This window comes from Micropterus salmoides, unplaced genomic scaffold (assembly GCF_014851395.1).
Source record: "Micropterus salmoides isolate LMB-PRFRI ecotype aquatic unplaced genomic scaffold, ASM1485139v1 Ms_hic_scaffold_11, whole genome shotgun sequence".
Taxonomy (NCBI): Eukaryota; Metazoa; Chordata; class Actinopteri; order Centrarchiformes; family Centrarchidae; genus Micropterus; species Micropterus salmoides.
This window is the reverse complement of record NW_024040152.1, coordinates 8,130,736-8,157,847: the sequence shown is the minus strand read 5'-3', so window position 1 is coordinate 8,157,847 and position 27,112 is coordinate 8,130,736. Positions and strand designations below refer to the sequence as shown.

Sequence of the window (27,112 nt, the reverse complement as noted above, 5' to 3'; positions counted from 1 at the left end):
AGATATGTTAACAGAAATATTCCCTGCACTAATGGCGTAACAATTTGGTCTCATGCTATTCTTGTTGGTCCATTATTTACGATATCTATGTCTCAACGCCTTTCTATTCATCTTCATTCTACTCGTCCACTGTGTGCAATCCTCACCTCATCCTCCCTTCTCACAACCCCTTCCATCGCTACTTTTAATTTCCTGCCTTGATTAACTGAGTACTCATAAAGTTGAGAAGAGATAAACACAGCACATGAGCAAAAAAGGGCCATCATGAATCAATCACCAGGCCGCCGTGCTCTTTTTAGTGACACTTCAGTCACTGTGACGCTGCCCTTGTTTGTCTCACTGAGGAGGACATGCTGCGCCAAAGAAAAGGCTGCAAGCACTACAAATGGGCAAAACAAACTCAGCAGGGAGAACATCATTAGCATGTGTTTCAGTGAGCATTTGACTATATTGCTATTGTTCAAATTGCGGCTTTAATCCACACACAGCATTGATGCGTGAAATAAATCAGTTCAACACTTTTTTTAGTCTTAACTTAAACAACAGGTTCAGCATTTTGGGAAATACTGTGAGATTCTTTCTAGTTGAGACTTATATCAGAAGATCAATAGCACTCTCATATCTGTATGGTAAATGTGAAGCTACAGCCAGCAGCACGATAGCTTAGCTAAGCATTAATAGGTGGCAACAATTAGCCTGCCTCTGTCCAAAGGTTTAAAAATCTGCCTACCAGAACCTCTAATGCTCACTAACAAATATATTGTATCTTCTTGGGATAATTCATACACAGAAATGTAAAAATGACAAGTTGTGGTTTGACAGGGGTACCTTTCTCTTCTATTTCTTGGCTACATTGGGCAATTGTCTCCTGGCTCTAGTTTCATACTTAACAGACATATATGAGAGTATTATGAATTTTTTAGGAGCAATAATCCATTGTGAGGACACATTATACAAACTGTATTTAAGTAACAGCCATCAGCTAGGGATGCAGCGATTACCGGATTTCACAATAAACCGTGCTTTAAAATATCACGGTTAATTCCTGGTAAAGGCTCTGCTACACCAAGTGTTTCTGTCGCACAAAACGAAACTGTTGCAACTTGCACAAAACAAAAACAAAGTTCAAGGAGCGGTGCACCAGCTTAAAGTGCCATGCTTAACAGTGACATGGTGGCTACTACTGTACACTGGCTAAACAATGGCAGGGGGACAAAACTGTGAAGCTTTATTTCCACAAAGAAACGGCAGAAGTCGGCTGTGTGGGAAAATTTTGGGAACACCAAGACTGATCTGGGCATTACTAAGGATGATGGATAACCTGTTCAAAAACTTGCCATTAATTGAACACTGACGCAGTAACAGGGGCAGTACGTGATCTTTAAAACCGCTGACTTACTTGCGTTTTCATCCCAAAAATCGTCTGATTTGTTGCTAAAAAAACAGTAAATATTGCCAAAATATGTACATTCGTCTGGTATATTTTGCAATAATTGTGTGATAACAGAGAGTTGTATTTATATTTATTTTCATCAACTTTACAGTTATAATTGTATTCCACGTATCTTATGATGGTTTATTGCATTAAAAATATAGCTTTTTTTACCAGGATGAAAATATCATATTATCTTTATTACATCTACATTTAGTCTGTAATGTTAAAATAAATATGTTAATTTAAAATGAATTTATATTCCTCAGCTTCTGACTTTTCAAATGAGACCAGAATTATGCAACTAGGCCAAATGGTTAAGGAGTTATTCCTGATTGGATATGTTATTTTAGTCATTTTTCCTGGAAATATGGGCAAATAGCTGGAGGTTTCCAACAGGTTAAAAGGCTGCTGCTAATGGAGCGAATAACTACAGTAGATTAAACTTGATGCAGCACCTGCGGGATCACCACCCAGCTTTGCACGCTCAAGTAAAGGTAATACATAATAACTGATTTAGATAAGATGGCAAGTTGGTAGGGAATTAAATATAAACATGTCACTTACAATTGATGCCGTAGCAGTGAAAGTGCAACGTAAACAAAGCCGCTGTACCCCTTCCGACCCACCGCAAAACCAGCACCGCTGCACTATGAGGCCCATTATTTTCAACGGCTTGTGCCACACCACGGCAGTTTGTTGCTGCGTCGAGCAATGTGCACCGTGCGGCGAGCTCGTGCGTACGCCGCTGTCAAAGTAGTTGAACTTTGCGCTGAACAGCTTCCACGCGGTGCAAATTGCTTCTTTTCTGAAAGGGCCTTTATGGAAGACAGAACGTGGTCCTCTCAAGACCTTCGGTCACTGAACATTTAACGTTACATCCTTCTGTCTGTGTTGAGAAAATGTTGCCAGGTGTAAAATACGAACATAACATCATTATAAACCTCCAGGACTGTATCAATTAACTGCATTTCAGTCATTAATAACACTGCATGAGAGATGTTCTCAATTTCTTTCTATCATTTTCACTAAAATGTATATGTATGGATGTTGATCACAATAACAGTTCAGTTTATTACCCTCCTCAATAACACTTTCCCCTGAGGGATAAATGAAATTAATATTCCTCTTATATTAATGCTATATTAATGCTTAAACATATATAAGCATAATTGTTAATGTAATTCAATAATTAATCATTAATTAAGGCATAATAATCGTGATAATCGTAAAACCATGATTATTCCTCTCACTATAATGGTACCAACAAAATCTGTAATCGTTGTATCCCTACCATGACTATTGACTAATGGTCAGTGTTGCTGATCTGGGAAATGCACACAACACCGTATATGAGCACATTTTGTGAAACCAAAATGTGGCCTAAATAAAAGCCTGTAATCTAAATCAGACAAATTATGATTTAAATTAGAGTTTGGTACTCAAAAAGGATTTTGGTTCAACACCGCAAGCCATAACCTCAACTTGACATGTCCAATGTCTCTAAGATGAAAGACCGTTTACTGCTTGTGTGCAACAATTGCACCTCTCCAGCACATGTGCTCATCAGACCAAGCAGAGAGGATGTGTCCCCAGTGAGCAAGTCTCGAAGGGATCGAATGCAGCGGCAACAATTCCACAGTTTCGCACAGACTCTTTAAAGAGAGCAGAAGAAGCAGCTCAGCATGTGGGAGAGAGAGAAGTTGTTCAGCCTGAGGGAGCCAGTAGCAGTTAACAACACAACCGTAAACACTGCAGAATAGCGTCATGTCAAAGGGCACTGTCCAACCCTGTCTCCTAAACTGTTGTTATTCATTTCAAATAAAACTTATTTGCTTGGTACCTCGTTTTTCATGTCCTGTCATATACCTGTTTGCACTGAAAGTGCAAAATGAAAATTTATGTTAGTTTTCATTCCTGTATGACGGCATTCTTCAGTGGTTGATACTTCACAGTTGTTGTTTGTCTGAGAAACCTAAAACCTCTTGCAATAAACAATATAATATCAAACTGCAGACAGTGCCAATAAGTGAAAGACATCACATAAAACTTTTAATTTCATGGGTTGTATGGTGAAAGGCAATTCAGAGTTTAAAATATTCCAACTCTTCCTCGGTTCACTGCCCGCAGTAATAACAAGAGCTGAGGAAGGTGTTGCAGGGGGAACTGCCAATTGTTTCCGAGAGCCCTTTATTCCAAAACCACAATATCCTGAAAAATGTCCCACTGGAACAAAAGCCCATTTGTCTGATGGCCAGTTATCCTGAAAACAAATGCCCATTCTTCTGAAAATACACACTCTCCTTGCAGTTGTTAGTTCAGTGACTGGTGGCACTGTCCATGATTCTGAATCAGCACAAATATTATCCATCCATCCATCGTCAACCGCTTATCCTGCATACAGGGTCGCGAGGGGGGGCTGGAGCCAATCCCAGCAGACATCGGGCGCAAGGCGGGGTACACCCTGGACTGGTCGCCAGTCCATCGCAGGGCCACACATAGACGAACAACCATTCACGCTCACACCTAAGGACAATTTAGGGTCGCCAATTAACCTAGACTGCATGTCTTTGGATAGTGGGAGGAAGCCGGAGCACCCGGAGAGAACCCACACAGACACGGGGAGAACATGCAAACTCCACACAGAAAGGCCGGGGCAACCGGGGTTTGAACCCACGACCCTTTGTGAGGCGACAGTGCTAACCACCGCACCACCATGCCGCCCCACAAATATTATAAATATTATTATTTTATTCATTTTAATAGAGGGCACTGGTCTGGTCTGCCCTGGTCTGGTCTTATAAAAATCCATCTTGCTCTCTGACAGGCAGGGAGCAGAGCGCACATATAGGCACATTCTTTAGAAAGATTCTATGACTATGAACATTTCCATCAGTACTCAAGAACTCTGGCTCCATGTGGCTTGCAAGCCTTGTGAATCTTGTTCCTCTGTATAAACACCAGTTTCATAAAAGAGGCTTTTAGATAGTTTTTGGTGTCACTTTGGTGCATATACCCAATGAGTTTGTAATCGGTCAGCCAACCAGTTCATTTCATTGGCTGTTGATTCTGTTGTGCCTCACACATTGCATGATATTATTTTTTATTTTATTTTATACATATATATATGGGTGGTATGTATCATCCTCAAGCTCTGGTCCTCTACCAGAGGCCTGGGAGTTTGAGGGTTCTGTGCAGTATCTTAGCTGTTCTTAGGACTGCACTCTTCTGGACAGAGACCTCTGATGTTGTACCTGGAATCTGCTGTAGCCACTCTCCCAGTTTGGGGGTCACAGCCCCCAGTGCTCCGATTACCACTGGCACCACTGTTGCTCTTACTTTCCACATCTTTTCTAGCTCCTCTTTCAGCCCTTGGTATTTCTTCTTTATTTCTTCTTGATGTTGCTGTCGCTTGGGATTGCCACATCTATCACTACTGTCTTCTTCTGCTGTTTGTCGATCAACACAGTGTCTGGTTGGTTAGCCATCACCAGTTTGTCAGTCTGGATCCCACAGGATCTTAGCTTGGTCATTCTCAACTACCTTAGGAGGTGTCTTCCATTTTGACCCTGGGACTTCCAGCCCATACTCATGGCAGATGTTCCTGTACACTATGCCAGCTACCTGGTTATGGCGTTCCATGTGCGCACTTCCTGCCTGCATCTTACACCCTGCTGTTATGTGCTATACTGTCTCAGGGGCATCCATGCACAGTCTGCATCTGGGGTCTTGCCTGGTGATGTAGATCCCAGCCTCTATTGATCTTGTTCTGAGTGCCTGTTCTTTTGCCGCCATGATTAGTGCTTCTGTGCTGTCCTTCAGTCCAGCCTTTTCCAGCCACTGGTAGGATTTCTTGATATTAGCCACTTCTTCTATTTGCCGTGCAGCAGCTTGTCCCTCCATGAAGGTTTTTCATCTTCCTTGTCCTCACCCTCGGGTTTCTGCTGCCTGAGGTACTCACTAAGCCCTTCATCTTTCATCAGAAATCTTCAGTCCTCCAGTTAGTCCAAAACACAGCTGCTCGCCATTTAACAAAAACAAAAAAGCGTGACCACATAACGCCTGTCTTGGCCTCCCTCCACTGTCCATTATAGGATAGATTTTAAGATTTTATTACTTGTTTTTAAGGCCTTAAATGTTCTAGCGCCACCTTATCTGGCTGATCTCTTATGCCACCATTCTCCAGTCAGAACACTGAGGTCAACAAATCAGCTGCTCTTGGATGTCCCGAGATCAAAGCTAAAAAATAAGGGCGATAGAGCCTTTGCAGTGGGTGCCCCCATCCTATGCAAAAGCCTCCCCATGCATATTAAAGCAGCACAGACCTTACAAACGTTTAAATCGCTGCTTAAGACGCACCTTTTTGCAGTAGCTTTTAACCTTCGTTAAACCAGGTTTCTGATGTTTTAAAGTGTTGTTGTTTTGTTTCCCTGTGATTCACTTTGTTTGTAGTAATTTTTACACTTGTTATTTATGTATTTGACATCGACCCTGTTCAGCACTTTGGTCAACTGTTGCTGTTTTAAATGGGCTATAGAAATAAAATTGACATTGACATCTTTGGGGGCCATCTTCCTGATGTACTCCTGGATCTTTGTTGTTTCATCCTGGACAGTGGCCTTGACACTAACTAGCCCTCGACCTCCCTCGCTATGCTTAGTGTACAGTCTCGGGGTGCTGGATTTGGGGTGAAACCTTCCATGCATTGTAAGGAGCTTTCTTATCTTGATGTCAGTAGCCTCTATCTCCTCCTTTGGCCAGTTTGTTATACCAGCGGGGTATCTGATGACTGGCAGGGCGTATGTGTTGATAGCTTGGATCTTGTTTTTCCCATTCAGCTGACTTTTCAAGACCTGCCTTACTCTCTGTAGGTATTTGGCTGTGGCGTACTTCCTTGCTGCCTCCTCATGGTTTCTGTTTGCCTGCGGCACCCAAGGTATTTGTAGCTGTCCTGAATATCTGCAATGTTGTCTTCTGGTAATTCAATCCCCTCGGTTCTGATCATCTTCCCTCTTTTTGATACCATGCGACCACACTTGTCCAGTCCAAACGACATTCCAGTGTTGTTGCTGTAGATCCTGGTAGTGTGGATCAGTGAGTCGATGTCTCGCTCATTTCTGGCATGGAGCTTGATGTCATCCATTTAGACGAGGTGACTGATGGTTGTTCCACTTCGGAACCAGTATCCATAGCCAGTCTTTGTGATGATCTGGTTGAGGGGGTTCAGGCCTATGCAGAACAGCAGCAGGGATAGTGCATTACCTTGGTATATGCCGCACTTGATGGTGACTTGTGCAATAGGCTTTGAGTTGGCTTCCAGACTTGTTTTCCACAGCTTCACTGAGTTCTTGACGAAGGCTATTAGTGTCCTGTTGATCTTGTACATTTACAAGCATTCCAGTATCCATGCATGTGGCATTGAGTCGTAGGCTTTCTTGTAGTCAATCCAGGCGGTGCACAGATTGGTCTGCCTGGTCTTGCAGTCTCGAGTGACTGCTCTATTAACCAGTAGCTCGTGCTTGGCTCCCCTGGTATTACTACCCATTCCCTTCTGGGCCCTGTCCATGTATTGAGCCATGTGCCTGCTCATCTTAGCCGCTGTGATGCCTGACAGGAGCTTCCATGTTGTACAGAGGAAGGTTATTGGCCGGTAGTTGGATCGGATTGTTCCCTTCTGGGGGTCTTTCATGATCAGGACTGTCCGTCCTTGGGTTAACCATTCTGGGTGGGTACCATCCATCAGCAGTTAGTTCATTTGTGCCAGGCGTTCATGGAGTGCAGTTAGTTTCTTTAGCCAGTAGGTGTGGATCATGTCAGGGCCTGGTGGTGTCCAGCTCTTCATACCTGCCACTCTTTCTTGGATGTCTGCCGTTGTAATGGTTACTGGATCTTGTTCTGAGAGATTGCTGTGATCTGTTCTTAGCTCCACTAACCACTGAGCATTGGTGTTGTGGGATGCCTCTTTCTCCCATATGTTCTTCCAGTACTGTTCAGTCTCAGCCCTCGGTAGATCTGATCTTGTGTTATTACCCTGCCACTGAGAGTCCACTTTGGATGGTTCGGTGGAGAACATCCTGTTTATTCTCCTGGCTTCTGCTTCTCCCTTGTATCTCTTTAGGTGGGTAGCCAGAGCGGTAAGTCTTTGTTTGGCAATCTCCAGAGCCTCAGGTATCGACAGCTTGTTGTATTTTTTAGGTAGCCCCAGTCCTGGCTCCCCCTTGCCGTAGCATATTTGTTGTACCTCATCATTCTCTAGTTGTGATAGGAGCTGCCGTTTGCGGATGTTAGAACACAATAGTAGCATTGCATCAGATCCATATTTTCCGCTCTAGTCCATGAATGTCTTGTTCAAGTAGCCCATTTGTCATCAGGTTGCCCTGGTTCCCTAACACCTGATGTAGACCTTGTTAACCCGGGCGACGTCCAAGACGGTATGGCTCTTGTATTTGCGGTTTCACTCATGCCTGAGGTAGGCTGGTAGCATTAAGGACCTTGCCTAAGGGTCCACCTGGATACCCCCACCCTGACTGGGAATTGAATCCATGATCACCTGTACCACTGAGCTATCCAGGAGCTATATATAATATATATATATCAATATATATCAATTGTAACTCGCTTTGGATAAAAGCCTCAGCTAAACGAATAATTAATTAATTAACAGTGATTTTGACAGCTTAAATGAGGACTATCCACTTCCAATTTTATCAGCTGTAGCTAATGTTAGCTAAAAAACGTTAACTCTGTGTGGGATCCATCTCCAATCAACTTATTTTTAAAACGAAAACCCTGGAAAAGAGTCTTGCATTTGAAGGCTACATGATAGTGTGCTAAAAGACTGAGCTAAAGACAGATAATGTACTCACCAGTTAATGAAACATGTAGAAGACGTGGAAATAAAGGAACAACAGTGTTCTTGTATTGCTCTTGCATTATAGTAATGACAAGTAAACATGTAAAAACCAACTGTTATTTTGTTCTAACAAACCTGTTTTGTTTACATTATAGCAGATAAACACAGAGTTGAATCCATGCCATAAGCTTTTAATCATAAGAGCTTCAATAATACCCTTTACTTTATTGTTCTCTAGGATAAAAGGCACTAACAAACACCTTGTTTACCTCTGAAATATTACGCGTGAGACAAGACCACTTTATCATACTGTGTTCACGTTTACAAAATCTTGGCAAACAATGGTATCATTATGCCCCCAGTGCTCTGTATTTAGTGTTTCAATAGGAATTAGGAATTCTAGGAAGTGATCAGATTGCATCAGTATAATGATCAATAAATCAATAAGCCATGCAAGTAATGTCAGGCACGATGGACAGGCAGTGTTAAATTATACATGGTACGCCAATAAATGTCAAACTAACCTTGTGACAGTATTTTTACCGTGGATACTGTTCATTAAAATGCAGTATTATTACCATTGATACTGTTCATTAAAATGTATTTAACCTATTTGTGTAACAATATCTGTTTAAGTGTACAATAATTTTTGTAGCAAGAAAAGAACAGCAGATGTTACTAGAAAAGAGGAGGGAGGGTAGCAGGCAGTGGAGAGGCAGGAGGGAGGGAATCTCTCAAAGCTTGGAGCCTCAGGGGCGTTTAACAGACAGACTTCTGCCAAGCCACCATCACATGACCCAAAGGTCTGCTGGGACAACTGAGTTTCTAAGAACACGCTCACGGAAAGCCAGCTGAAACTAAAACCCCAAGAGGAAGTGAGGAAGTTCTGTTAGTGCTTCTCTGCTTGTCAGGACTTGGACAGAATAATATAATAAATACAGAGATTACAGAACATAAGTCTACTTTAGCATCTCTTTGATCAATTGATACTGTGCAATGACTGCATCTTTGGCATGATGAAATTAGATGTCAAAAATTGAAAGCTTTAAGAGCAAGGATTCACATTCAAGAGTTTCAAATTTAATTTCCTTTTTGACAAATTGGACTATTTCAAGAATTGATGTGAATATTTACAATTACATATTTAAAAATAAGAATGCCCTTTTATATTCTCTAAGCTTACATGTTTACATGCTCACAATAACAATGTTAACATGCTGATGCTAAGCAGGTGTAATGTTTACCATTTTATGCGTCTTAGATTAGCGTACTAGTAACATTGGCTTATTACACAAAATACTGCTGATGCTGATGGGAATTCATTCCTTTTGCAGGTATTTGGCAAAAAAAAAATGTTAAATATGTAAAATATTGGGCAACTTCATTAAATAAAATTTTGACCTGATGATGAAAAGTTGAGGGAAGTTACAACAATTCACCGAGAGGGGGAACATAAATGTCTGAACAAAATTTCATCACTCCATCAAATAACTGTCAAGACATTACACTCAAAACCACAAATGCCAGCCTCATAGTGAAGAATAGTCAGAGGATAACCAAAGTCAGTAGGATTAGTCCTCTGCGGAGCATGGTTGTTTGTAAAATTTATTCAATTATAATTTCTTGAATAGTTGCTGAGATATTTTAGTCTGGACTGAAGAGGTGAACCGACTGACAGACCGACTTTTCCATCGCTCGAGCCACGCCATAAAATGATTATACTGCTATTTTAACATAGCACAATTAATGTTCTATTCTTCAATGTCTGAAATAAACTGAATAGTATACCATATATAAACACCACACCACTATGGTGGATTGAGCTATTGTCTTTTATGTTTAAACATTATTTCAGACAAGCAGCAGACTTTACAGGTTGCTGAACTGCACCAGTGACCAACATTTGGGGTCACAAACACTTCAGGCTGTGTAAGTGAGGGAACAGGAGGCCAGGGATGAATCAATTTCCCGTGTACACAATGACTAGAGCCTCAGTGGTATTGCCTTTGAGTCAGGTCTTGCTCAATTTCTCACTTAATAGCTCTGTTCACACTGACTGCTATACAAATATTTGTTGCTGAATAACACTTATTTATACAGATATTGGATTTTCAGCTTCACAAACATCCCTTGGGCCACAGGCTTTGGATGGGATTGGACACAAATGTGGGTTTCAGCCTGAGATCAAATTATATGGGCCAGAGTAAAGATCTATCGTACCTCTTACGGTTTATCTGCCATAACTTAGTAATCCATCTACCTATTTATCCATATCTGCATATCCTTCTTATCCTTCTATCCTGGTCATTTTGAAAAAACAAACTGCAGCTCTTTTGTTTAAGCAGTTTCCCACTCTGAAGAGCAGCATTACATCATGAGCAAATGTTGTGAAAGACATTTGGTGCTTTGTCACCAGCCTGGATCTCATCCTATGAATTGCTCATTTTAGTTTTTACTTGCATGTTTGTGATAACTGAATGAGCAGTTCGTGAAGCTATAGCCAGAGGATTCAACCACAAATGTCTTAGCTATGGACATTCAGTATGTGGATAAAATACAAACTTGTGAAGTCAGTTGGATAAAGGTCAACATAGTAATATTAAGGAATTGTTTTGTATTAGTTGCTCAGCTTTGACTAATATTCAGCTGCCAAGTCAATCTGTGGCTGGATGAATCAGTCCCAAAACATTTTGGAAAACTAAGCATGTTACAGCAGATTTACACAGACCTAGACCCATGCAATGACTTTGGACAGTTAATCTCACACATATTTCTTTTAAGTACTAAAGGAATTGTTTTGTCTGTAAAATGACAACTCCAGCTGTCATCAAAGGAAATTCAGTTTACTATCATCTATGATCATTAAATCCTCACATTTGAGAAGCTAGAAACAGGAACTGTTTAATATTTCCTGGATTTCATGGCTCAAAAACAAGAGAGCAGCAAGTGATAAACTCAAATGCTTCTTCAAATCCACCATCCCTTCAGAATTTTATAGGAGGCATCACCAGTAGACACCATGTCCATGTTCTGTTGCCCACAGACTATGGTTCAGTAAACCTACAGTGCAGGCAGACTGTATTAAAGAGTGCTGGAAAAAAAGGAAATGACCTTGTTTGCAAGGAAGATACAAGGAAAAGGATGGAGAACCATGCACGGGAGTGGTGTGCTTCAATATGTTGCTAGTAAGTTCGATACACACTGAAAATAATGAAATAATTAGTTTAATTTGAGTGACAGCAGCAAGTGAAAACAAGCAATCAGTTCAGTTTTTACATCAGGTTTGACATTTACCCAGACGACACTGCTCCCACAGAAGACAAATAATGTTAGGGGCACAGATGACGGTTTTACAGCCATGTAAATATGTTGTACAGGGAGAACAGGGGAAGGGAACAAGTACTGGATACAAGATGCATTGTTGCAACTATTGATTTCTTTAAGGATTAGTGTTTGGATAGGTAATTTCAACTATGAAGAACATATGTGGTTTATACTGTGGCGTCTTGCTTGCAGACGCCACAGGTCCTTTTATTCTAGATCAGCTTACAGTATCACCTCTGCCTCCTGCTTTACCAGTTTGGTGCAAAAACTTCTGACATAAACAAGTACAGATGGAACCTTCTACATCCATCCTTGCACAATGACTCAAATCAATTGTCTATTTCTCGCTGTGAGGAATGAGCCGGTTGGTTGATCTCCCTTCATCACCATGGTCACGACCTTTGTACCAGGAGACTCTTGAGGTCTGAATGCAATGAGGCAGCCCATCACCGCCCAATTAGCCTTTCACAAGATGGAGATACTGAAATGAGAGTGGGTGTTGGTTGACACTCTGCCTATGAATAACAAATACTTTCTTAGTGTGCATATGTAGAGTAACTGTGCAGCTGTGGCGGCTTTCTCAATGCAGTGAAAATATCACCATGATCACTGACTGTGTATTTTATATTGGTGATGTCTTTGTATGCAACTGTCCTACAACAAAAGCTAAATGCTTTTTGGAGCAAAGAGAAAATAGACAAGCTCACAATATAAAGAGTTATTGTGAAACAAAGCAGTTTTCTAAACTGTTCTGAGATCATAAATGAAGTGTAAATTGATAATAAAATAATAGTCGGGGGGGAGCCCTGGCTGTAGTTTGCTGCTGATGAAAGATTTAATTATGTAATCTCATTTTCTTCCAGTGAGCAGAGAACACACCGGAGGGATGAGAAGTGTAGCCTCAAACGCACACCACACACACTAGCACATGTACAACTTACAACGTGACAGGCTGAAAGCATGTTAACAAAGGTGGCAGGCAAAAACAAGGGAGCTAAAGCTTCGAAATACAATGTCTTGAAGATACCTTAGGTCCACGTTACACCAAATAATCACACAGTTTTACAGATCATCTGCCGATGAAAACAATGAAAATTCTTAAAATTGTTTTAGCAAATATTAAAACGGTCTTTGTTCAGCATCTGGGACATGAAGGCCTGGATTCTGAAGGGAATGAGTAATGGCCTCAATGTCCAATGCACTTACAGCTGCGGCATTCAAATTTTATATATTTACAAATGACTATGTCTAATGTGAAAGGTGTTCTCCTCGTGCCCCCCCACCAAGCAGCAGTTTCAGAGACAAACCTGATATACCCAATGTACACTACCTGCCTTGTACAGATATTGTGTTGTGTAAATGGAGCATTTAGTAGCTAAAGAGCCAGATATTTCCCTCAGGGGTTGGTGGAGACCAAAACAGAGCTAAAAGGTGAGTGAAAATTAGACTAAACAACTCCATGAATATTATTATATACTCTGTGTCTGCTGAATGTGTTTGCTAAGACATTCGCCATGAAAACATTATGAGGTGATAATATATCAGCTTTGTGTTGACAGATTGTTTACATTGACCTAAAGACAGCAAAAAATCTATTAATGTAGGTAGATTTTATTAGCACCCTTGCATTGTACCTGGATTATTAAGGTGATCATATGTCAACATTGTGTGGCCAGAAATATCATTAAATGCAGTATGGCTGTCCCTGACTAAGGATTTACTGTACATAGTTGAATCAGAATTGTCAAGTCTGCCTATAGTTGATTGATAGTCAAATCATATGATTTTGTGACATATGATTTATGGCTTACACTGTACATCTCTAGCTAAACTGAGGCTTATTGTTGACCCTTTTCTCTCTGCTCGCCTGCCATTAAACTGACTTCCGCAGCACCGCGACGTGCATGCCGCATCTCCCCTATTTACTGGGAGAAATGCCCAAATTTCAAATAATTGCTGCAAAATATATCTCCTGATGCCACGAACTAAGGACAACCAGTTGAAACTCAGACTGATATATAGTACTATACGATAATTGTACTAATTTTCAAATTATTATTATTTTTATTGTTTGATATTTTAGTAATTGTTTTGTTTTTAAATTTCACATTTGATACAGATTTTTTTTAGTTTTTTATAAATTAATTAAATGGTATATATTAATATCCACACACGTTTACGGTTTTATATATTTACTTTATTTTAATTTATAATAATAATTATAATAACACACATGTTACTGTTTCATTTATTTAGTTTTATTTTATTTTTTAATATATATTTTTTAACACAAACACACACACACTTACTGTTTTATTTATTTATTTTAATTTAATATATTATTTTCATTTTCTCACACACACACTTACTTCTACGGAATATTTATATTTGATATATTTTTTATTATATAAATATATTTTATATATATATATATATATATATTTTTTTTTTTTTTTTTTTTTTATTACTTATTTAATGAAATGTATTAAATTAATTGTTCTTATGTAATTTATATGTAGCTTTGGCAATATTGTTGTTATACATTCATGCCAATAAAGCTGATTTGAATTTGACAGTCGGATAAGGCAACGATTCTTTGACTATTTGGGGTCAGCCCTAAAATGCAGGTTTGATGTAACTCCTCCTCATCCTGTTATAGAGTGGTAGTCTCTCATAGGTACTGTGGTTCATGCTTCAATACTTAGAGCTAAAAGAGAACCAATAAGGGAGCTATTAGCTGCTGTGTCATATACCACCATCTTGAAAAGATATTGACATATCTCCGAAACTTCTGCTGACATCCCAAACAAGGGCTTGTGGGATTAATTTTGCCGGTTCACATGTCATTATCTATAAAGATGTGATCATGCGATTATTTCATCCCTGATAGCTACAGCAAAAAAAGAAAAAATGCTGTGTTTTTGAAAAATGAACCAGCACAACTCAGAATCTTTGGTGATATTTTATGAATCTAAAGAAACTTTATTGATCTACAGCACAGTCTCCCTCTTCAGTAGAGTGGTGTATATTTCATTTGTAAATCTCCAGCTGCCACTGAGGGAGTTATAACAATATTAGTCCAACTCTGACAAGGCAGTTCTTTCAACACCAGTGCTAAACCGCCGGTCATATCTCTCGCTGATAGCCTTGAGCATTTAATAATTACTCTTTACTGCACTGTTCAAACGCAAACGTTAAGAGCATCTGCTAAAGTGAGCTGTTCAAAATAGGTTTCCCCTTTCACATCAGGCCTTGGCACTTGATAATAGGGACATTTTATTTAGTGGAAATACAAAACCCATTTAGCAGCTGACAGTTTTTGGCAGGGAAAAAGATAAGCAGTTACTGGGCTCCGAGAAGATGGATGAGAGGAGAGAAGCCAGTGCACAGTTCATATCCAGAACCGTGAACGCTGCCCTTACACCACTTGACTCACAGAACATTCACTGAATAAACTAGCTTTGATGAAATCCCATCACACTCACAGCTCCATTTAATTTCTTGACAGTATGAGGTAGACATAGTTACAATATTTTCCTCTACTTTCTTTTGCTTTCCTGATGAATAAATAAGACCTATGAAAAATTTTATCCTTGAATTTGACAGTCAGCTAACATGTTTACTTAAACAGATGTCCCCATTGTGTTTTTGTCATTACACCTTTTGTAAAGTCATTAAGTCCACATGATTAGATTTTGATCTGCACACTATGGACCTTGTTATGACTGGTGGATTTATGTGTGCAGTGTGAAGCAATAAGGTATGTGTCGAACTTCTAGAGGCCCAGGTGTTGTTTCAGCATATAAAAAGACCCCAAAAAACATGTTTTTATTTGAACTGGACAATAACTGAGATGCTACAGCTGAAAAATATTTGGTTTGAAAAGCATAAAGGACAAATATTTTGCTCCTTTCCAGTGAGTTTAAAGAATGCAAGCATTATAATCCATAAATCATCTAGTATCAAGCTTAAAAAAATCATTCCGTTCCATTAAAGCTAATCAATATTTTTTGTAATAAAAATGGTTCAAATTACTACATGTATGAGAAAGATGTAACAATTATCTACAATTACCATCTCAGTTCTACGAAACATTTAGCAATGTTTTCTGGGCCACAACTTTACTGCTTTGATTCAGCCGCTCATCAACCTTGTTTCCAGCTGCTGCAGACAGCTGTTTTCAGGACAAAATCTCTGATAAACCCACTGTACACTTCTTGTCCCGCTCCAATTAGCACACAGACACAGTTAGCCACTAGCTGGTGAACATAGCATTTAACAGCTAAAGAGCCAGATATTTTCTCAGGAGTTGGTGGAGACCAAAACAGAGCTAAAAAGAGATTGAATATTGGATTTCGGTAGCTAGAAACACAACTCCCAGTAGATGCTAATGCACTTGCTGTTTGCTAGATGTGTAATAGGCAACTGATTGCAAACACATTCCCCATTTCAACTTTATGATTATAATGTCAATGTGTAACGCTGCTGCTGAGAGGCCAAAATTCACTTAATCCGGGTTTACAGCAACATACAGCTACTTTAAACAAACACAACCAACACTCAGTATATTAGATTATATTTCTTAGTAAACTACATTTTTATTTATCTGCTGGGTTGCTTTGTAACATGAAGAAAGATTTACAGAACAAAAACAGTCTCTGGCAAGAACACACTGAAACGAGTCAAATAGTGATGTTGAAAAGCCTGAAAGTAGACATCCAAAAAATACAGAAAATGTCAAATATGTCAGACTGAATTTGGAGTAAATGTGTATAAAATGACACAAGACATCCAGAATTTGTCCATCTGATGTCACAGTGGAGTCATAAAAGCATAATGTTTTGGGTTTATAGTAGCTGAGAGGGATTTTGACAATGATCTCATTTATTTACTAGAATTCTGGAAATAACAAAGATAGAAAGAAGAATTAGAATTAAAAGAAGAAGAATTACTTCATGCCTCTATAAGATTTCTGTTAGTGTAGCTCTCAGTGAGTGCTCGAGGTAGATTATTTTCCATTTGAATTTCTCCCATTTTTTAAAAGTTGCATCTAATTAGCAGCCCATCGTTTGCTGCCAGGATGAATCACTCCTGTCTCCAAATATAACCTCAGCTTTCATCAGCACGCATTAACACCTTCACACATACACACAACTTCATGCATTAACTATACACCTCCGTTAGGTGCAGTAACTAATATTTTTTTCCATTATTTATTCTCTTCTCGCTTGACCGTTTGGTTGAAATAAAATAATAGTTAAATTAAAATATTCCAGTCCAATGTGACATGTTCAAACGTTTTGTCTTACTTACTAAAATCCAAAGATATTCAGTTTAGTATCACTTAAGAAAAATAAATATATACAATTTAGTTGGAACCAATTATTGTTTTGCTAGAAAAAAATAATAATTTAACTGTAATCAGATATTAAAATAGGACATTTTTGATTAATCTGTTATTGATAGACTAATTAATTCAGCTCTCATCTTCATCACACAGAAACATACAGTGAAGTAAGGCTCTGTGGTTAAATCTACAAGAATGTTTTTCTAATTTTAATATGTATCATGAAATGGTAAATACATGCAAAATCCCAATGTATCAAATGGAAATCATGAAATGTGGTGTACTGTACTGTACAGTTAATCCCTTGATAAATTTAACAACAGACTTTTGTAAAAAAAAAAATAACATGACATACTGTGTCTGTACTGTGGATTTCATGTTATTGCTTCAGTCTTTTGTCCACTTACATTTACACATTTACACACTGAATTAAATCTTGATGCTCATTTGACGGCACAGACGCCGCAGTTAGCAAGTGTGACAGAGATGGACATGGGTGATGATTGTCTGTGCGAGCCAAAGAGTGGAAAAGAAATGCACGTGTGCATGTGTGAGAGATTAACACAGCATGTGTGCATGTGTGCATGTGTGCATGTGTGCGTGTGCGTGCACATGTGTGCGAGAGAGAGAGAGGGAGGTGGGAATGATTGGGTCAGTGGTGAATACTCAGAGCTGCAGATGGCTGGTAATGTCATGCAGCACTGAATTAATTTCTCTTGACATCTTTGATTTCTCGTTGTGACACACGGTGAATTTTCATCTCTCATAGATTGTCCCTAAGGCTCAGCACAATCTTGATCAAGATGACATGCTGATAGAGAAACATGGGTGTTCAGTGAAATATGATGAGTTCATTCCCGAAACAAAATCATCAGCTTATATTTAATATTCAGCATCTTTCAGAAATAAAGACTGGTCTTCAAATTACATTCTCAATCTGTTTATTCTGGACTAAGAGGTTGTCTGAGGTTTTTTTCCAGACTTATTGTTAGTCATTTTAGAACAAAACTCTTCACATAGTTTCTTAGCAACACCAACCGTCGCAATCATTGTGATGATAGATGAAATTGTGGCCAACGTTCTTTCTGAAGTCAATCAAAGTCAAGTCATAACCACTTAACAGGAGTGCTGTTTCCAAGTTCCTGTGCTGCTTTTTGTTTTATGGGTTATTTGAGGGCATGTTTTTTTTTTATGAAATGCAATCGCTACTAGAAAACGAGGGAAAATATGTCTATTTACATAAGTGTTACTTACAGCACACTGAGATAAACATAAGATACTGCTGAAGCACACAACAATAAAATGTGACTTTGTATTCAGGCTCAGTCCACTGGATGGCCACTGATATCTCTCAGAGTCTTTTCTGCTCTCATGAGTGCATCAGGAGAGTTGCATTCTGGGTTGGGTCAGCACAGCCCACGCACTTGCTCTGTTTGAAGATTTCACCCACACACCTCAGTCAACAAAACACCTACGCTCATAATAAAGCACACTGTCTGCTGTCATGATGGGCTCAGACTACAGGAGGAGATTACATTCAGCCGTATGTTCATTTCAAATAAGCTTGCCAAAGTGGAAAAGAGACAAGGCTGCTGATTGTCTATGTAATATAACATTATTATAACTGTAGGAGGATGCTGCTGAGCTGTAGGAAACAAACTGTTTAAACTGTTCCAGCATAGTTGCTTTCAACACATGCAGTTTATGGAAGCGTTCACACTCACTGTTTTAAATACCTTTTACAACATTCCATCCATCCATGACCCTGTACGCGGGGGGGCTGGAGCCAATCCCAGCTGACATTGGGTGCAAGGCGGGGTACAGTCAATCGCAGGGCCACACATAGATGAACAACCACTCACCCTAAGGACAATTTAGGGTAACCAATGGTGGGAGGAAGCCGGAGTACCCGGAGAGAACCCACAAACTCCACACAGAAAGGCCGGGGCAAGCGGGGTTTGAACCCACGACCTTCTTGCTGTGAGGGGACAGTGCTAACCACCGCACCATCCTGCTGCCCCCTTTTACAACATTGTTTATTGTTAATAAGCAAATGTTAGCAGGCTAACATGCTAAAATAAGATGGTGAACATGGGAAACATTTTACCTGCTAAACATCACCATGCTAGCATTGTCATTGTGAACATGGATTGACTTTGGAAGGAAATGATGGGGAGACATTACATGAAAAGCTTTTTGCCAAACCTTGATTAGAGCTCAGTTTTGCTAAATTGTTAAGACTACAACAAAATATTTAATTAGATAAATTATATGGGGTTTTTTTCTCACTAGAATTACTTGTATTGACTCTTTTTAGCAAGCACCCTATGGGTTGAATCAATATTATCCTCTGGTACTATTCAAAACAAAATAACTTCTTATTCTTTTGACACATATACACACACACACTGGCTTTTTCTCATGATTCTGGCCCAGACAAAGCCTCTTGTGGTAATTTCATCTATCCTCATCCATCAGCTACTCTGGTCTGCGCTTTCCGGGGAGTCCTGCTCAGGCAGTATCCCTCAATTATTCATGTCTTGTTTCCTGGCCACAAGCACAGAGGTGGCAGAGTCGACTCGTCCCTCAGCAGTGATGTATTGGTGCGATAAAAAAAAACTCTTGGTCCAATTCCTGCTCATCAGCACCGACCACAGTTGGACATCTGCACAGAGTCACGCAGGAAATGACAGTTTTATTCAGCTGCATCATGTTCTTGCATGGCTTCAGGCCCATCAAGGCTAACGACATAACAGCAGCCTGAGAGTAGGGTGTGATGATTGGATGTTAGGCTTACTGGGTCATAGCTCCTCCCCAGCTGCAAAGCCCCCTTTGGGAAAATCTGCAGCCTACATGAGTCACATCATTGTTACCCTGCTTGGGCTCTTTCAGTGTGCACCGTCACCCTGGTGGCACCAAGGCAGCTAGCAACGCCATGTCAAACACTGTGACGTCAACTCTCTGCATCCATTTTGGCTTTGCTCACTGCAAAATGGACAAAAGAGGAGTGAGACTGAGGGCAGCTGAGAGGTGAAGTTCAAAACCTGCTACACAGTATAAAAGGTGTTGTGCACAATACAGCTTTGTGCACAAAATTTGTTTTTCACAGGATGTATCTGCAACTCACATTAGTGTCATTTTCTAATGTTTAGTACATTAGCATTCACCACTTGTGTCTGTCCCTACAAATTAATAGTGTTGTGACCTGCAGTCATCTCAAAATGTCTTTCTTTAACTGAAGGTGTATGAAAATGGCTGACCTGCTGAGAACCAACAAAGGACAAATGTAAAACTAAATTCAAAATGAAAATGTAACATATTAATCATTACTAACACAATATCCTCAGGCTATGAAGTCAACTACAGAAGAAACTATCTACCTTCTTGAATAAATTTACATTTTGAGACTAATAAAACTAAATAAATCTTTCATTGGCCAGGCGTGGCTACACATTTTGATAAATAAACGCAGGTCTCAATCAGATGCCAGGTCTGGTTTTTATAGAAGCTCTTTAAATGTGTAAAGCCTCTTGTTGTTAGGTATACTTGTTGTCACTACACACTTGCTGAACAAGAGTTTTGTGCAAAAGGAATTAAAGGCCTCTGCCATATAGATGCCTGTTCTAGATATAGGCAGGTTAGGTTCAGTGATTGAAGCAAATAAAAGCCCAAACTATTAATAATAATAAAGATTTATAGTAAATGCTGACGTTCACCATTTTAGTTAAGCGTATTAGCATGCTAACATTTGCTAAGTAGCACACATACAAGTAAGGCTGAGGCTGGTTTGAATGGCATCGGTTTTGCAGGTAGATAAAATGTCAGGGAATAACCAACGTCAAGTCATCCTAAGATGAACATGACTATTTGTACCAAAATTTATAGCAATCTATAGTTGTAAAGACATTTCACTCAAAACCACAAATGTGAACTTGTCACTTGAGCAATGTCAAAGTTGTCAAATTAGCAAAGTCAGAGGATCGACATTAGGGTTCACATCTGAGAACCATGAATGTCACCGTGAATAAAAAATTCAATTCAACTCAGTGAAAACTTTGACCTGCTGCTAGTGCTAAATGAAAATGCAGGTGATCACTAGTCAGTAGGCTTCATCCTCTAGAGACCATGAATGTCTGTACAAAAGTCTACGCTAATCCAATATATGTTGTAATAGTGACATAACTTTCCAAAGTCGTGGAATTACTGACTTTGCCATAACACAACCGTGGTGGAAAAAGAAAAAGGCCCTGAGATAATAAAATCAGGTGAACATGCTCCGTGTTAATGGTGACTTATGCACTTCATGACAGCACCACTACTTCCAAGGAGAAAGTGAATTCTTCCTAGATGCCAAAGAATATGTATGCCAAACTCTCTATGCAGACATCATTACCACTGCACTCTGCAAATGTTCTGCTGCAGCTCTTCTCTCTCAATGAACAATGGGTGTAATGTTTCCTTCATGGTTGGGTGAATTAAATTTCTGCCACTACAAGCATTGCTCTTGAATCCATGTGCATCAAAGGCCATTGCGTTTCTGCTGGAGCATGCGGCGTGTGTCCTCTCATTACTGTATCCAGTTCAATCTACCAAACACTATTCTTTAAAGTAGTGGAGTAGAAAAGAGGACATACTTTACTTAACAGGTTTCTTGAAAGGAAATTGGAATTAGGTAACCTAGTAATTACAGGTGAAGTAAAGACAACAATCTGAGACATATCTGAGTCCATACTGTGTATTAAAGAAGTAATTAAACATTTCGCAAAATATGCTTATTTGCTTTCTTGGCGAGTGTTGTGTATCAAGCATGGTGCTGGAGCCATTAGTGAAGCTCACTTATTAACATATGATATGCCATTTGTTTAATCTGTACACAAACGCAAATATAAAAAGTTCTGGCTTTGCTGGGAGTTATTTGCTGCCAGTCTTCCAGTCTCTATGCTAGGCTAAGCAAACTGCCTCCTGCTTCAGCTTAACACATAGGTATGAATGTGGTATTAATCTTCTCATCAGCAAGAAAGCAAAGTATATTTTTCAACACATCAAACTATTAAAGTACCCACTAATTTATTTGAGTTTTTCTGAAAGAACTTGCAAAGGTACAATTTCCTTGAAAAAAAAATGCAAAAATGTGACATTTAAGTATTCAAGTATATATTAATTTATTTTTCATGTGTCTAATTGTATACGTTCCTTTAATTTTCATCTATTGGGAAACTAAACTGAAAAAGGTTATTGTGCCATTTCATTTGAATTAATCAAGTGTGTTCCAGTTTCCATTTTTTCTTTTTCTATTAGTACCAAATTAGATCGTCCTTATCCAAAAATTCCAAGGAAATTACAGTTACACATAGGTTCCTTTCTATGAAATTATTATTACAATATTTGGAACATTTGGGACTACTAAAATAATTCTTTATTATCCCTGACAATTTCTTCCATAAGTACAGTAACAGTCAATTGAGAAAATATAAAAACAGTCAATAGACAGGGTCAATGAATATTAATAATTTGGATCTGTTTATAAAAGCAGAAGACATTAACCTCATCTGGCATATAAGAAACAAATGCACTGTCATTTGCTAATGGAGAGCTATGTGCTTGACACTCAGCGCTGCTTCGACCCACCCATCTGGAGATGATCTGGAGCCACTGATTATCTCTAACTTCTCTATCTATAAATCTTCAACAGAGCAATGTTTCAGCAGCGGCATCACAAGCCAAAACAGATTTAGCTAGAAAAACATTGCTGCACAAATGAACCAGCATTTCCTTACAGCACAATCTAAATGTTCAAAGAACCGGATGGAGAAGTTGAGGAGGATATCTGTACTCTACTGCACCTCAACCTGTTTTTTTATCTGGCACCATTGCCCAGCTGCAGCGAGAGGCGAGTTGTAACTTGTGACAGGGCTAATCTCTGTAGACAGACCGGAGCACGGCCCAATCAGCAGGGGTAGCAGGCAGAAAATGAGAACACCAAACAGAGAAGCTCCCTTAGCTCCTTCTGATTTCAACTGGAGCTCCTATGTGTTAAGCTGTGTAAAGTCCTTTAAGTGGGAATGCCAGCCTCACCTGCAACACAGACATCAACTCATTCTGCTTTTGCTGAGTGATGTTGAGAGATGGTTCAGGGCATTTTAAATATTTTCAAACATCTAAAGGGATTAGGGCTGCAAATAATGATTAAACTGCAGATTTCTAAAAGCAATGTTTTGATTTGGTTTTACCACATGCAGACTGCATCTTTTTACAGTTACTGCACTATACTATAAGTTGGAACAAACATCACTGTCACAGCCGCTTTTTGTTGTACAGTGAGTGACACTGATTCATGGAAAACCTCTAGACAATGATATGCACTATTAAGAAAGTCCGGGGTCGAATGCCGCCGCTGGCTTGAGCCTCTCTATGTAGGTATGATTCACGTAAAACTGCACGTCTAAAGGCTCCAGCCCAGCACAACACTGCACAGGAGTAGAAAATCACCAATGCATAATTACCACTACAAAAACAGGGAAGTAATTCTTCCCAGAGAATGGATAGCTACAATATTCAGTCACAATCACTGGTTTAAAGCAAAACGAAAAACAAACAGGATACCTTTGATTGCTGTGAACTACTTTAAAGAGGAGCTGTTATACTGTATGCCAACATAAAGATGTTACCAATGCGCCTGATACAGGCTAATTAAGAAGCTGAAAGTGTCAGACTTTGAATCACAAACCATAAATCTTTTTTTTTTTTAAAGAAAGTCAGAATGCTGCAGGTTTGCAACAGTAACTGCTTCCCTTACTGCAACCCTGCATGTGGACTGGATGCAAAAATGGCTCAGAAACTGCCTTAGCTGCGATCATGGCTGCCAAAGGGACAAGACAAAAACACATGCCAAGTCACCTCCAAACACAGAATACACTATACATCCATGCCAAATATCATTTTCCAAGCATATTCCTCTTTCAAACAAGCATTAAAGGACACAACAGCAAACAACGTCTCCCTGGGTCGTTTTAGCAGCACTGACATAAACCACCGCAAAGCAACACCACAGAGGAAAGCAGGGGGAAAACTGCTCATCACTCTTTCTCCATCACGTTCTCCCCGCTGGGTTTCCACAAGGTCATTTTGGCGCACGACGCAGAACAGAGCACTCAGCTACACTGACACCTTTGAGCTTACCCTGATATCGTACAGACAAAATGTAACAACACAAAAGCAAGAACAACTTTTTTACAATCTGAGAAAAAGTGCGGTTAAGGCAGAACCACAAATTTATGACCGTGTACTAAAGAGAAAAGGCGGAACAGGCGATGGAGAGGGGCAAGGGTATCGGTGCCAATAATCATCGCCAATTAGACAAATCTGGATCCATGCCGGGATGCTGGTCATATGTGCAGTTTAATGACATTAAACATTCGCAACCCCCTTATATACAGTCTATGGTAACTCCCTACAGCCCCCCAGTCCTCCATGCTTCCGTTTTAGGGTGAATTCTGCGTTTGGATGATGATGTTCGCCCTTAACGCACAAGACCTCCCCGCAACAATAACAACGAAGAGCGCATTTCGCCATAATCCAATCCATAAAATCTTAAAATCTTGTGTGAATGCAACATTTCAAACGAATAGCCTACATTTTCTTATTATTAAGTCGACTTATTCCTTGATTATCCTTCGGGTACGGGATTAGGGGTCATCGCGTTGCGGAGCACAGGCGTATAAACTCGGTTTTCAGTGATAAATAAATATCTAGTTGTATCATAACCACATGTAAATCTTCCTGTTTTCTTGTATCTGGACGCACGGTCGAAAACGGCAGCAGCTAAGGAAATTGGGACAATTAAAGCATGAAAAGGAAGGTTAACATGGACTTTCACATTTTAAGACAATTCATTTCACAATTCATTTTCTTACCTTTTGCTTGGAAGGTGAGCGTGTTTAGGGTGACCGAGATTCGCCTTTTTTTTCTGTGCAGGGAGTCACCCCGAGTACCTGAAGCAAAAAGGTCCTGTGTGTCCCTGTGATGTACACTGACGTAATAGCAGAGAGCTGCACCCTCCTCCGCCCACTTTACTTACTACACAACATCCCTCTTGGATGGAGACACCGCCCCTCCTCCTCCTCCTCCTCCTCTTCCTCCACTCACATCCTTTCTCCAGCAGACACCATTCATCTCAAAAAGAAGAGGGGGGTTTGCAGGTTGGCATGAAACCTGAAACGGTGAAGGTGATTAATTTTTCTCTTGAGTGATTCAATCATTGGTGAGTCTAAATATTACAAGGTCACACTTTATATGAAAATCACACAACCAGGTGGAAAATTAGGTCTCTGCACTCGTGTTCAATGTATCACAGTAAGACTTCTGATTTGCTCCATATGCACCAAATGGTTGGTGCAATGGACGGTGCAAGATGATCCTCTCCCTGCACGTGCTTGGTCTCGTGCCTGTAATTGGCCATGTTAAATAGAACAAAAAATCACAAGGATGCCCCTGGTGGGAAACAAACGATATCCTATCCTATTCATTTTCCAAGAATCTGAGACAAATTTGACTGCAGTGTTGTAGTAATATACTGAAACCATGAGGTAAAAATAAAATATATGCCTAGGTCAGCAATAAAGCCTATAAATTAACAGTAAGAATAATTAGTTTGTTCACTAAACCTCTTTTTTTGGCATCAGAGTTTGAGTTAACAATATAAAAGTAAAGTATTCCAGGATTGTATTCTAAACTTGAAATAACATCTATGACTCATTAAAAAGGCATCAAGGCAGAGTTCTACCACAACATCAGGTATTTAGAGAAGGGAAGCAGCCAAGCTTTTGAGGGATCAAAACTCCAGACATTTTGACTTGTCATATTAGGCCAAGGAAAGGTTTATGGATTACACGACAGAGGAAGTAGAGAGAGCAGAGAGATTTAAATTCCTTGGTGTGCACATCTCGGCTGACCTCAACTGGACCTCATATATCTCCCATCAGTTGGGGAAGGCCCAACAGAGGCTTTACTTCCTCAGGAAGTTAAAGCATGCTCACATCTATAACTTCTATCGGTCAGCAAAAGAAAACAGGAGGGGTCTGCACACACACACACACACACACATACACAACACACCCACACCCACATCATCTGTTCTCTCTCCTGCCCTCTGGGAAAAGATGCAGATCAATCAGAACCGGCACTAACAGACTGAGAGCTTCTTACCACAGGCAGTAAAATGCACACACCTCCTCCCCTCCCACTGACGTGCAATAATCCCCTACCCCAAGAACAAAAGTGCAATAACCCATTGCATTTTACCCTGACATGAATACAAAACTCTACAATTCTTCACAATGACTGCTTTTATTTCAGAGTCTGGGGTACACTTTTCTGCTCAAGGTTATTTGTTAATTTAAACCTGCGATTAAACATTTAGCCACTTGTGGCCAGCAGGCCAAGCTAAACTTGATATGGCCTATTTATTATTAGCAAACAGTCGCCCATTTATGCATTGAGCTAACACAGAGCAACATTAGCGGTCATTTGGAGTCGGGATTGTGCCTGGCTAATGAATATTAGCGTGAACCCACTTTTAAAGAAACCTGGTTTAGATCCCTCCCTCCCACATAATTTTAGACCAATTTCAAAACTGCCTTTTATTGCAAAGATTCTAGAAAGAATTGTGTCCAAACAGCTGCTCACTGTACTGAAAAATAACAAATTATTTGAAAAGTTTCAGTCTGGTTTTAGGAAGTACCACAGCACTGAGACTGCCCTGCTTAAAGTCACCAATGACCTTTTAATGTCTGCTGATGAAGGCATGTGCTCAGTCCTGGTACTCCTGGACCTTAGTGCTGCTTTTGACACCATTGATCACAACATCATGTTAGACAGACTGAGGCACTGGGTGGGAATCTCTGGTACTGCTCTAGAATGGTTTTCATCCTACCCGTCAAATAGGAAGTTTTGCGTGTCTGTAAACAACTATGTCTCTTCGTTCTGTCCAGTTAAATATGGTGTGCCTCAGGGGTCGGTCTTAGGACCCATTTTGTTTTCCTTGTATCTGCTTCCCCTTGGACATATTATCCATAAACATGGCATTTCTTTTCATATTTATGCTGATGACACACAAATATACTTGCCCGTCAGATCCACAGACCCTGGAATGCTGAGT

General features: G+C 39.8%; 1 protein-coding gene across 1 annotated transcript in view; it reads right to left on the bottom strand.

Moving 5' to 3' along the window:
* The window catches only part of sv2a (synaptic vesicle glycoprotein 2A), a 60,128-nt gene extending 35,093 nt beyond the window's left edge, over positions 1 to 25,035 (bottom strand). The window contains exon 1 of the mRNA XM_038710683.1: positions 24,870 to 25,035. The gene's annotated coding sequence lies outside the window, so the exon portion shown is untranslated. The remainder of the gene's footprint in view (positions 1 to 24,869) is intronic.
* Positions 25,036 to 27,112: the final 2,077 nt, after the last annotated feature.